At 42.5% G+C, this 12,212-nt stretch overlaps 1 long non-coding RNA gene across 1 annotated transcript in view; it reads left to right on the forward strand.

The window, feature by feature from the left end:
* Positions 1-5,728: 5,728 nt before the first annotated feature.
* The window catches only part of LOC131506493 (uncharacterized), a 103,390-nt gene continuing 96,906 nt past the window's right edge, over positions 5,729-12,212 (forward strand). The window contains exon 1 of the long non-coding RNA XR_009258973.1: positions 5,729-6,926. This is a non-coding gene — a long non-coding RNA (uncharacterized LOC131506493). The remainder of the gene's footprint in view (positions 6,927-12,212) is intronic.

Here is a 12,212-nt window from a genome sequence, read left to right on the forward strand (position 1 = left end):
AATTTACTTCTTTTCTTTTACTTTCTATTAGTAATTATGATGCCACTTTATTTTAATGATTTACATATTAATTAAATGAATTTTGTAGAGGCTTCCAATACTGGTGATTGGAAAAAAGGAGGCATTTTTCTCAGTCTGAGAATTGTCTCCAGAAAACTATAGAAGGAATGAGAATTCTGCCTTTGAGTAGTAGTTAGAATAACAAGTGGATTAACAAGACATAAGGGAATATGATGTCCTTAGACACACTGATATGGGTTATAGTAAAAGAAGGAAATGTAGATGTTTTAGATTTATGCTGTAAACTTTGAGGATGAAGTGGATATATGCTGACATTTTTGTGAATCCCAAGTAGTGCCATATAACATACCATAAAGAATTACTGAAAATTTCCAAGAATTTCCTTCGTACCTTGCTGAGTTACAGGGCCAGGGCAGAGTAGTAGAGAATAGCAAATCACTATTGAGATGTGAATGCCAGGAGGTCCACTGGCACATATTTTAGGTGATTTTTTCCACATAGCCACCTTACTGTAGAATTCAAATTTCATGTCATAGCAAAACCATAATTATCTTTTGCCAGCTTCTGTTGCTCATCAACAGCTGAAATTGCAATTGGGAAATCTGAGAATGGCAAAGAAACATTACTCTCTTGTTTTGTTTTTAAATTTTTTTAAGCTTTATTTATTTGGAGAGAGAGAACATGAGCAGGGGAGGTACAGAGGGAGGGAGAGAATGACATAGGGGCTCAAACTCACAAACTGTGAGATATGACCTGAGCCGAAATCAAGAGTCGGACGGTTAACTGACTGAGCCACCCAGGCGCCCCTGTTTGTTTTTAAGTCAGACTTCTAATTTCTTTGTCAATTTTTCTTTTTTTGTAAAATAACCCAAGTACTGGCAAACTTGTATTTCTTTTTAAGACCTTTAGCACTATAAACTCTCAATATCCCTTTGGCTTAGTCTGATATTTTATTTGGTGATGCTTTACTTTTCTCATTTTTTAAAACTATTGAGGAATAATTGGCAAATGTAAGTGTATATATGTAAAGTGTAGGTGTGATGATTTGATAAACATTGTGGAATGATTACCAAGATCACATCACCTCATATAGTGAACTTTTTGTTGTTTTTGGTGAGAATGTTTAAGGTCTACGCTCAGAAACTTAAAAAAAAAATTTTTTTTTTAATGTTTACTCATTTTTGAGAGAGAGAGAAACAGAGCATGAGCGGGGGGCGGGGGGGGGGGGCGGGGCGCAAAGAGAGAGGGAAACACAGAATCCGAAGCCGGCTCCAGGCCCTGAGCTGTCAACACAGAGCCTGACATGAGGCTCGAACTCCTGAACTGTGAGATCATAACCTGAGCCGAAGTCAGACGCTCATGTGACTGAGCCATTCAGGCGCCCTACCCCGACTCTCAGAAACTTTGAAGTACACAATACATGCTGTACATTAATTCCTCAGAACTTCTTATAACTGAAAATTTCTACCCTTTGGCATATATTACCCCATTTCTTTCATCCCTAGCCCTTGGCAACCACCATTCTGTTATATTTCTATGAAATCGGTGCTTTTTTTGTTTTTGAAGATTCTGCGTGTGAGTCAGTGATACCATACAGTATTTGTTTTTTCCATCTGGCTTATTTCACTTAGCTGTCCAGTTTCATGCACACTATTGCAAATGGTAGTATTTCCTTTTTTCTTTATGACTGAATAATAATCCATTATATATGTACCATTTGTTTCAGTATATTTTTTGAGTTCTCTGTTGATTTCTTCTTTGATCCATTGGTTGCTCAGAAGTGTGTTGTGTAATTTCCACATATTTGTGAACTTTTCCAGCTTTCTTCCTGTCTTTGATTTGTAGTTTCATACTATTATGGTCAGAAAGATAGTTGATATGATTTCAGCCTTCTTAAATTAGTTGAAACTTGTTTTGTGACCTAACATATGGTCTATCCTAGAGAGCTTTCTGTGTGTGTTTGAGAAGAATGTGTTTTCTGCTGCTTTTGGTTGAAATATTCTGTATATGTCTATTAGGTCTATTTGGTGTAAAGTATCACTCAAGTCCATTATTTCCTTATTGATTTTGTCTGGATGATCTGTCCATTGTTAAAAGTGGGGTATTAAAGTAGTCTACTATTGGATTGCTGTCTATTTTTGCCTTAAGATCTGTTAATAATTGTTTAATATATTTAGGTGTTCAATATTAGGTACGTATATATAATTGTGAAATATGCTTGATGAATTGCCCCTTTTTATCATTATATGATGACCTTCCTTGTCTCTTGTTACAGCTTTTGAGTTAAAGTCTATTTTGTCTGAAACAAGTATAGCTACTTATATTCTCTTTTGTTTTCCATTTGCATGGAATATCTTTTTCTATCCCTTCAGTTTTAGCTCCTGAAGGTGCCCTGAAAGCTTAAGTGAGTCTTTTTTGGCAGCATATAGTTAGGTCTTGTTTTTATATCCATTAAGCCATTCTGTGTCTTTTAATTGGAGAATTTAAACCATTTACTTTTAGAGTAATTATTGGTAAGGACTTACCATCTCCATTTTGTTAATTGCTTTCTGATTGGTTTGTAGTTCCTTTTTTTCCTTCCTCTCTTTCTTTGTGAGTTGATGAATTTTTGTAGGGCATGCTTTCTTTTTATCATTTGTGTATCTGTTACAGTCTTTTACTTTGTGATTACCATGCGACTTTCATGGTACATCTCATAGTTATTCCAGTCTTGTTTTAGCAAGCTGATAACGACTGAACTTCAAAAGTTAAGCATTTCGCTAGCATTTCTTGTAAGGCAGGTCCAATGGTGATAAATTCTCTCTGTTTTTGTTTGGGGAAGTCTGTATCTCTCCTTCATTTCTGAAGGACAGCTTTGCTACATAAAGTATTCTTGGTTGAGTGTTGACAGTTTTTTCTTTTTCTTTTTTTTTTAAAAGGCAGAGTTTTTTTGTTTTTGGGTTTTTTTTTTAATGTTTATTTTTGAGAGAGAGAGAACACAAGCAGGACAGGGGCAGACAAAGAGGGATAGAGGATCCACAGCAAGCTGTGCGCTGACAGCAGCAAGCCTGATGTGGGGGTCGAACTCTAGAACTGCAAGATCATGACCAGAGCCTAAGTCAGACACTCAACTGACTGAGCCACCCAAGGCCCCTACAGTTGACAGTTTTTTATTTGAGCACTTAGAATATATCATCCCACACTCTCTGGCCTACAGGGTTTCTGATGAGAAATCTGCTGATGGACTTATCGGGCTTTTTTTTCTTTTGCTGTTTTCACAATTTTCTCTTTTTCTTTGATTTTTGAGATTTTGATTATAATGTGTCTCAGCAAAGATTTCTTTGGGTTGAATCTATTTGGGGATCTTTGAATTCCATGTACCTGGATGACTATATCTTCCTAGATTTGGGAGGTTTTCAGCCATTAAATAAGTTTTCTGTCCCTTTTCTTTTTTTCTCCTTCTGGGACTCCTATAAAGCAAATATTGTTTCAGTTGATATCTTGTAGTTTGAGTAAACTTTCTCTTTTTAAAAAATGTATTTATATGAGGGATATTTTTTAAAAGGGGGGGGACACTTTTATTTAAACCTAGGGAGGCAGGCGTTAACAATCCTACTTGCTAAGTTGTGAAGCTAAATTTAATGGCTGAACCAAAACCTTCTACTGTCTGGTAGCAAATCCAGGTCCCTTTTTCCAAGTCTTAGACTCTTATAAGAGCGTTAAAGTCACAGTCCTCCAGTCCCGTGGGCCCAGAGCAGGGTGCTGGATGTGGACTGTAAACAGAGGGGTGATCTGCACACACCATCGAGGTTGAGGGCAGGGAGGGGGGGGCACACCCCTCAAAAGCCCTCAGGGCTCAGCTCCAGCAAAGGAGTTAGGGGTGGGGACAGTGAGACCCACATGAGAGAAGCCCCAGTGAGGTAACTCTGCGCACCTTGCCCCTACCTAGCACAGTGCTCACACCGGTCTGCGCGCCAAGGGCTCCTGTGCCTCCCTGCGGCCCAGACCGGCATGTCCTCATCCCAAGCTCAGGGGCCTGGAAGGGAGGGCATCTGGCCCATGGTGGTCCAGGAAGTGGCAGAATGACGTACTCAGGGGTGCCACCTGGGTGCAGGATCGCCAAGGTGGCTGGCCCTCCGTGGGCTGTGTCATCTGCACTGCAGGAGGAGTGTAGGCAGCCTGAACCAGGAGCTCCAAGTGTCTTCTCTCCCCAGCAGTGGTGCTCCTTGCTGCCTTCCTTTCTGTGGGTGAGCCTCCCACCCTGCCCAGGTTCTGCCACCATCTTTCCACACACTGGGTCTGTGCTGTTGTCTCTCCACTCTTTTCTTGCTCATTTTTTTTATCCTCTGACTGGACATTATCAAGAGATCTGTCTTAAAGTTCTCAAGATTTTTTTCCCTGCCTTATTGAGCCTGCTGTTGAAGCTGTCTATTGCATTTTTCATTTCATTGCTCAGGAGTACCCGCCACCCCCTTTATCCATTGGGGATGCATTTTAAAACGTCCAGTGAATATCTGATACCACAGATAGTACTGAATCCTATGTATACTGTGTTTTTTTTTAAATGTTTGTTTATTTTGAGAGAGAACGAGTGGGAAAAGGGCAGAGAAGAGAGGGAGACAGAATCCCAAGCAGGCTCCGTGGTATCAGCACAGAGCCCAATGTGGGGTTCAAACAAACCGTGAGATCATGACCTGAGCCAAAACCAAGAGTCAGAGGTGTAACTGACTGAGCCACCCAGGAGCCCTATACAATGTTTTTTCTTATGCACACTTACCTATAATGAAGTTTAATTTGTAAGTTAGGCGCAGTAAGAGATTAACAACAATCACTAATAATAAAGTAGAACAGTTCTACTTTCTACTATATTTATACTATAATAAAAGTTATGTGAATGTGGTCTCTCTCTCTCAAAATATCTTCCTGTACTGCACTCAACTTTCTTCTTGTGATGATGTGAGATGACACAATACCTACATGATGAGATGAAGTGACGTGAATGACATAAGCACTATGATCTAGTGTTAAGATATTGTTGACTTTCTGGAAGTATGTCAGAAGGAGGATCATCTGCTTGGGGTGATCCTGGATCATTGAGTCATGACAATGTTAGTGGTTGGATGTCAGGAGCAGACAAGGTCGATGGTTGGGGATCTTTGATAGTTGAAGGGTTTTGTTTTTTGTTTTTGTTTTTGTTTTTTTTTTGCTAAAATCTTTTAGAAGAACATTGTAATCAGAAAGCGTGGTCTTTGTAAGTCATCAAAGTATTGCTGTAGCAGTTGTAATACTTCAGTGATCATATGGGTGACATTAATGCTGTGTTCCATCTGAGGATTGTATTCCGTAATTTTGTCCTTTAATGTCCGTGCAGTTCTGTACACTTCAGCAAATTTTGGGAATGTCTGCATTGCTGGTTCTGCTTGAGTTTCCTCTTCTGTTACAGCAAATACTTGGCGCCCAGGAAGAGACAAGCCACATGCACTCAGGGAATCAGGAAAAGACTGTTTATTGTGCACCAGTGCCGGCCCAGTGGAGTCACCTCCAAGGGCTGAGCCCTGAACCTTGGCATCGGCCTCCTTTTGTGGCTGGGATGGTAGGGGTTTGAGAGACAAAAGAAAAAGGGGAGGGGGGCACTTACCAGTGGTACTATCCAGGCAGTTGGTAGATACAGGAGGCAAACAAGATTACAGAAGCCAAAAGTATGCAAGGGGGAGTATAAAAGGGGCATCTGGCTGGCCCCTTTTATATAGTTTTTACTAGCTTTTCTTCTCACTTCCTCTTCCTCTTCTATAGATGATTCCAGAATTTCTTGTAATTCCTCATTTGTTAACACTCCTTGATGGCCTTCAGTATATTCTTCCACTTCATCAAGAATGTGGGTAGTTCCTCCTACAACACCTTGTCTTGCTGTGTGAATGATTTTCCTAACTTCCCCATCAGTCCCTGGGAAGCCTTTAAAATTATCCCCAGGAGTGCCTAGGTGGCTCAGTCGGTTAAGCGTAAGACTCTTGATTTCGGCTCAGGTCGTGATCTCATGGTTCATGCGTGAGTTCCAGCCCTGCATCGGGCTCTGTGCTGACAGTGTGGAGCCTGCTTAGGATTCTCTCTTTCTCCTGTCTCTCAAAATAAATACATAAACTTAAAAAAAAAAATATCCACTATCTCACTTGGTAAGTTCTAGCAGGCATTTACAGTTTCTGGTTTTAATTCATCCATTGCAGTTTTGATGAAATGTTACTGCATCAGCAGTAGTGAGTGATTTCCAGCCCTGCATCATATCCAGATTAGGGTCTGCATCAATTGATGGTTGAATGCAGTCAAATACCAGGCAGGTGTACATGGCTTAAAGCAAATGATGCCCTGGCCGAGGGGCTGAAGCAGTGAGGTTGCACTTGGTGGTTAAAATGCAACCTCAACATTTCATTTTCCTAGCAAACCAATTCAGGATGGCCAGGTACGTGGTCTACTATTAACAGGACTTTAGGTTCCAACCCTTCCTCTTCCAAGTATCTTTTTCACTTTTGAGATGAAGCAAGCACCGGCACTGGTGGAACCACTCCCGAAAAAGGATGGCTGTCACCTATGCTTTCTGATTGTGTTGCCAGAACACAGGCAGATAATTTCTGTTTTCGTTTTTGAGAGTGCATGGGTTCTCTGCACGCTGCGCCTGCCTTTATCATCCGCCTTGCAGTGTTGCCACGTACATAGTACAGAGTTAACCTGCCGTTCTATGTTTTATGCCCTGGGACCCTTCTTGTGCTTTTAGGAAGGCGCTATATGTGCTATTGGACGTTTTCTTCCAGAAGAGCCTGGCTTCATTGCAGTTGAAGACTTGCTTTGGATGGGATCCTTTCTCTTTAACCAACTGCTTCAACTCTGCCAGAAATATAGCAGCAGATTCTTCACTGGTCGTCACAGCCTCTCCAGTAATTTTTATATTTTTTAGTACAAACCTATTATTGAATCTCTGTAATAATCATCAGTTACTTGCAGTAAAGTGCTTGGTGTCACTTGTTTTAGAGGATCGCCCGTCATTGGAGGGGCCAAGCTGCCACTGTTGTGACTGCAGAGGTCCTGCAGGTGGCAGTGGTGGCTAAGGCTGCTGAGATCCTCAGAGGCAAAGACTGTGGGGGTCCTTCAGTAGAAGAAGTCTTTCTACAGCCTCGGTGCTTTCTGGCGTAACGTGTGGCCATCAGTCAAAACATATTTTCTGTTCGTGTCCTCCACCCATAAGTCTGGTGCCTGCTCCATCCTAACTAAGCGCTTACCACACACTGGCTTTAACTTTTGCATTTTGAGGTGAAACAGCAAAACTAGCACCCATTTCTTTTTCCTTCTTCACAATTTTACAGATGGAAGATTCATTTTTACTGTAGATCTTAGCCTCAGCATATGATTTTTTTTCTTTCCTTCCTAAGTCAGAAACTTTCACCTTTTCACTTAAAAGGAAGTGCTTTATGGCTTTTCTTTGGCTTCTCTGAATTGCCGGTATCCCTACTCTTACTCCTTCGGGCTATTACTGAGTAATTTGGGGGGTTACTTAAACACCAGCACTGCAATACCACCACAGTCCATCTGTAATGCACATGGTTACTAAGTGACTAGTGGGGGGTAGCATATACAGTGTGGGTATGCTGGACAGAGGGATGATTCACATCCCAGACAGGATGGAGCAGGACAGCTTGAGATTTCATCACACTGTTTGGAATAGAGCGCAATTTAAAACTTAGGGATTATTTATTTCTGGAATTTTTGATTGAATATTTTCAGACTGCGGTTAACCACAGATAATTGAAACTGTGGAAAGGAAAATCGTGGGTAAGGAGGGACTACTGAATTCTTCAGCTCCAGAATTTCTGTTTGGTTCTTTTTTATGATTCCCCCCGTCTTGAACTTGTTTATGTTCATGCGTTGTTTTCCTGAGTTCATTGAGTTACCTATTTGTGTTCTTTTGACTTGTTCTCAGCTTCCTTAAAATGATTATTTTGAATTCTTTTTCAGGAAACTCACAGATCTTTATTTTGGGGGGCTCAGTTACAGGAAAATTACTGTGTTCTTTGATGGTATCATGTTTCCATGCTTTTTCATGTTTCTGTTGGCTTTACATTGATGTCTGTGCATTTGAGGGAGTAGTCATGTCTTCCAGCTTTTTCTTTGGCCTGGCTTTGATGGGAAAGACTTTCACCTGAAGGTGGCTGTGATGGGATGCAGGGTCTTTGGTTGCTGGGAAAACACAGTGGCTAACTCACACAGCCCTATTTGTTAGCTGAGGTCAATGTTTGCACAGATCAAGGCAGTCTTCATGTCCAAGACTGCAGAGGTCCTGCGGGTGGCAGCGGTGGCTAGGACTGTTGGGATCCTCAGAGGCAAAGGCTGCTGAGGTCCTCCAGTTCTCCTTTTGCCTGTGGGAGAAGTTTCTAGCCGAGAGGATACTTCTGGGCACTTGACTGGCATATTGGCGCTCAGAGCAGTAGTGGGGTGGGGTCCTGGGACACAGGTGCATTCATAGTGGCACTGGTGTCTAAGGTGCAGATATGTGCAGATCTCCAGTGAAACCAGGGTTTGAGTCTTGGGCTCCTCTCAGCGACTCAGGTCAGGGGTGGGGAGGGAGATACAGCCGCACAGGCCCTGGGATCATAGGGTGCAGGGATGGCTTGGGTGGCTTGGGGTCCAAGGAGGAGAGTGCAGTCCCAGCACAGCCTGGGGGTGGTGGGTTAACGTCCCATCTCTGGTCCCGGCGGGGGCAGTCCTAGGATGGCAGTAGCACATCGCTGGTGGAGGCCCACTAAAGCCACATGTTGGGACCCAGGGGGAAGGTTGCAGAAGAGCGGGAGCTTAGCTCCTAAGATGGTGTCAGAGCCAGGACCTGGGACTTGGAGGGCGGGAGGGGCGGGGCGGGGAGGGCAGGTCTCACAGCAAGTGGCAGCATGGCCCCAGTAATGGCAGTCAAAGCGTGACTTGGGATTTTGAGGGTAGGGTATGGAGCAACAGCAGGTGCCCCCGTAATGGTGGGACAAAGTTGTGACCCGGGGTGGGGCACAGAGCAGTGGCAGCTCTGGTCCTGCACATGGCAGGGTGCTGTGGCGCCCCGATCTCAGAGACTGGTGGGCGGCCGCAGTGGGGGCCCCTGGGGGCAGGTCTCATGGCAACCGCAGCACCAGCCCGGAGGCCAGAGGAAGTGCAACAGCTGGAATCGGCGTTGGCAAAGACCGCGGGGTCGTCTGTCGCAAAGGCTGCAAACGTCTACGGCAGGGAGGCGTCCTGGGGTTCTCTTCTCCCTCTTCTCATGGGGTGAAATCTCTGAGGGAATCCCTCCTGGCACCTGCCTGCCACTGGGGGCTGGGAGAGGAGGTGACACAGCTAAATGCTGCCTGTGCTTTTCTGTGCGGCCTTCCTTGGTCTTCTAGCTCTGCAGGGTTTTTGCTGCTGCTTGGTAGTTCAGAGTTTTCCCTGTTGTAGGGAAACCTAGTTTTCCCTATTTTTGTCAGCTTGTAGTTAGTTGTTTCTTAATGGTTTTTGTGGAGGAGGTGAGCCTTGGGCTCCTCCCAGCCTTCCCATCTTGTTGACACCACTCTCTTCCTAACCTTTGTTGCCCTCCCCACCAATTTGATACTCCTTCTGCCAAATGGACTTTTTTTTTTTTTTTATTTTGCTGAGACTGATCATGCCTGTTCTGATGAGACAATCTTAACATCAGGAGTACTGCTTTCTGCTGTTTGATTTTTGTTGTGCTCTGTTGTCTTTGAGGGTATACAGTATTGCTCATTCTTGCAAGGAAGATGTCTAAGAGATGAATGCCATTTAGTAGTCCAGAAAATCATCAATATTAGAAATATTTTTGTCATTTTAATTATTAATATTGTAATGTATACTATGTACTATAATGATATTAATATTTATTAATCATTAGTTACAAACAATCCTTTGTTTTTTCCTTAATCATTAGGTATGTTTAGTTCTTTGCTTTCTGATTTTCACTTGTTAGGACGTAATGACAATGCTGGTTCCTGCTGTATTATTTCAAATCCGCAGTCTTAAGAACCAACTGAGATAGATACCAAAACACTGTACTTTGTGTTTTATTTGTTTTGTGTTCTTTTGGATAAAATACGTCTGAAGTGTCTTTTTGTTGCCTAATGATAGATGTTTAATCTGCCTCCTGGGGACAAATTTCTCCCTGGATTGAAATGAAAAACCGTAGGAGTCACTAACGCGTTATGTATTAAAAGGAAGATGTATCCTTGAAGACCAGATTAAATGGTCATTTTTTTAAAGATAAGACCACTTCCCTTGCTCTTTGTAGTATATCACCGTGAATGTTACCCCCAAAATGGTTGTGCAAAACAGTAATCTGGGGGGGAGAGGGAAAGAACAGGTAGTGAAATTACTGAGAGGAAGACATACAGGTAACTGCTGTTTGGTGTGGGCTGCAGGCGGTGTTACGAAGAAGCTACTTTACATGTGAACTACATGCCCGATAGAATGTGTTGTATTTTGAAGGCAGACTTTCGGTTTCTAAACTGCTATGGAGAAGCACAGACTCTTTGAGAGCAGGGACTGTGACTCCCTACATGTTTGATCCCAGCCATGTGGGATCCCAGTAATAGCGGAGTCCAGTGTTAATAAACGAATGGCAGCATTAAATAGGGTTTTTTTTTCCTCTTATAGTTAGAAGTTCCCTCATTATTCTGCACCACGAACCTGTATTTGAAATCTCCCTGCCCCCACAAACCTTCCAAACCCCATAAGCTTCTTAGTCCAGAGCAGGGGTTGGCAAACTACCACCATGGGTCAAACCCAGCCTGCTGCCTCTTTTTTGTATGGCCTATGAACTAAGGATGGTTTTCACATTTTTAAATGGCTGAAAAAAATCAAAAGAATAATACTACTTTGTAATGTGAAAATAATGTGAAATTAAATTTCTGTTTCTGTAAAGTCTTATTGGAACATAGCTACTATGCTCATTTATTTGCATATGGTCTCTGGCTGCTTTTGTGTTGCAGTAGCAGAGTCGAGTGGTTAGAATAGAGGCCATCTGGTCAGGAAGGCTGAAAATATTACTGCCTCGCCCTTTGCAGAAAAAGTTTGCCTACCCCTACCTCCTTGATCTATAGAAACATAGGAGTTCCATCAGTAAATAAGAAATGAACTAGCTTTAGAGCTGGATGTTAAGGCACAATGAGAATTGCACCTACTGTTGAACACTGTGAAAGCACTTTAAATCCCTCTTTATAAGGATCCTGCAGGCGAGGCATTATCAACTCCATTTTACAGATGGAAAGGTTGAGGTACAGAGAGGTTACCTTGGCAAAGATTAAGCAGTGGGAATTTCCAAGTTAGGCAGTCCCACTTGAGTCTTTGCACTTTGCCCCTCTGCTATGCCACCACTCCTTAGAGACCTTTGCTCATTTGATATTCCAAGAACAGATAGGTTGTCCCAGGTAGTCGGAACATCTTGCTGCAATTTAAACTAGCCATTTTCAATGTCTGGTTGTACTTAAATGTTACATGTCAGGAAATAATTCGATGTTCATTTTGAACGGAATGCATGAAATACTGTTAACTTTAAAGGTAACAAGCTTTCAAGGCTTGTTGGGGCTGGGGGTCAGTGGGGAAGGAAAAAGATTTATATTTAAGTTTTTTTCACTGTGTTCTCAAAGTGAGGTCTATAATGAGGCTGTCGAGGGGTGAGAGGTGGAGGTAATTGTTTTTAATGGAGCCTGTATTAAGACTTGAGTAAAAGGCTGATGTTTCGGAGGCTTTAAGCTCCATCTGCTTTTGTACTTCTAAGGGAGTGAAAATTTGTCTGGATTTCTTTAGGGTGAATACTGAAAAGTCATTTTGGAGTCCTATAATGCGATCAATAACAAATTTAGAACATGAATCCTTTTTTCCCCTATTGAACGAGAGAACAGAACAGGACAAAGCATATGGTTTTCTATATAGCTGGTGATGGCAGAAGTCAGAGATTGAGCCTTCCCCTCCACACGTCCATCCTTGCTTGCGGACCCTGTTCCATTGAACATAAACCTGTGTTCCTTTTGGATTTATTGTTGTCAGTAGGCCCATGATTATCCCAGTCACGTAGGCTTGAAGCCTTGGAATTCCTTGTGGTTTCCCCTCCCCACTTAGCAGTATGTCCTTTGATTATTTTTCAGTCACAGGATCCTTAACCCCAGTCTGTTTTCATCCTGGCTACCCAGACTGTTGCT

The sequence above is a fragment of the Neofelis nebulosa genome, chromosome 3 (assembly GCF_028018385.1).
Source record: "Neofelis nebulosa isolate mNeoNeb1 chromosome 3, mNeoNeb1.pri, whole genome shotgun sequence".
Taxonomy (NCBI): Eukaryota; Metazoa; Chordata; class Mammalia; order Carnivora; family Felidae; genus Neofelis; species Neofelis nebulosa.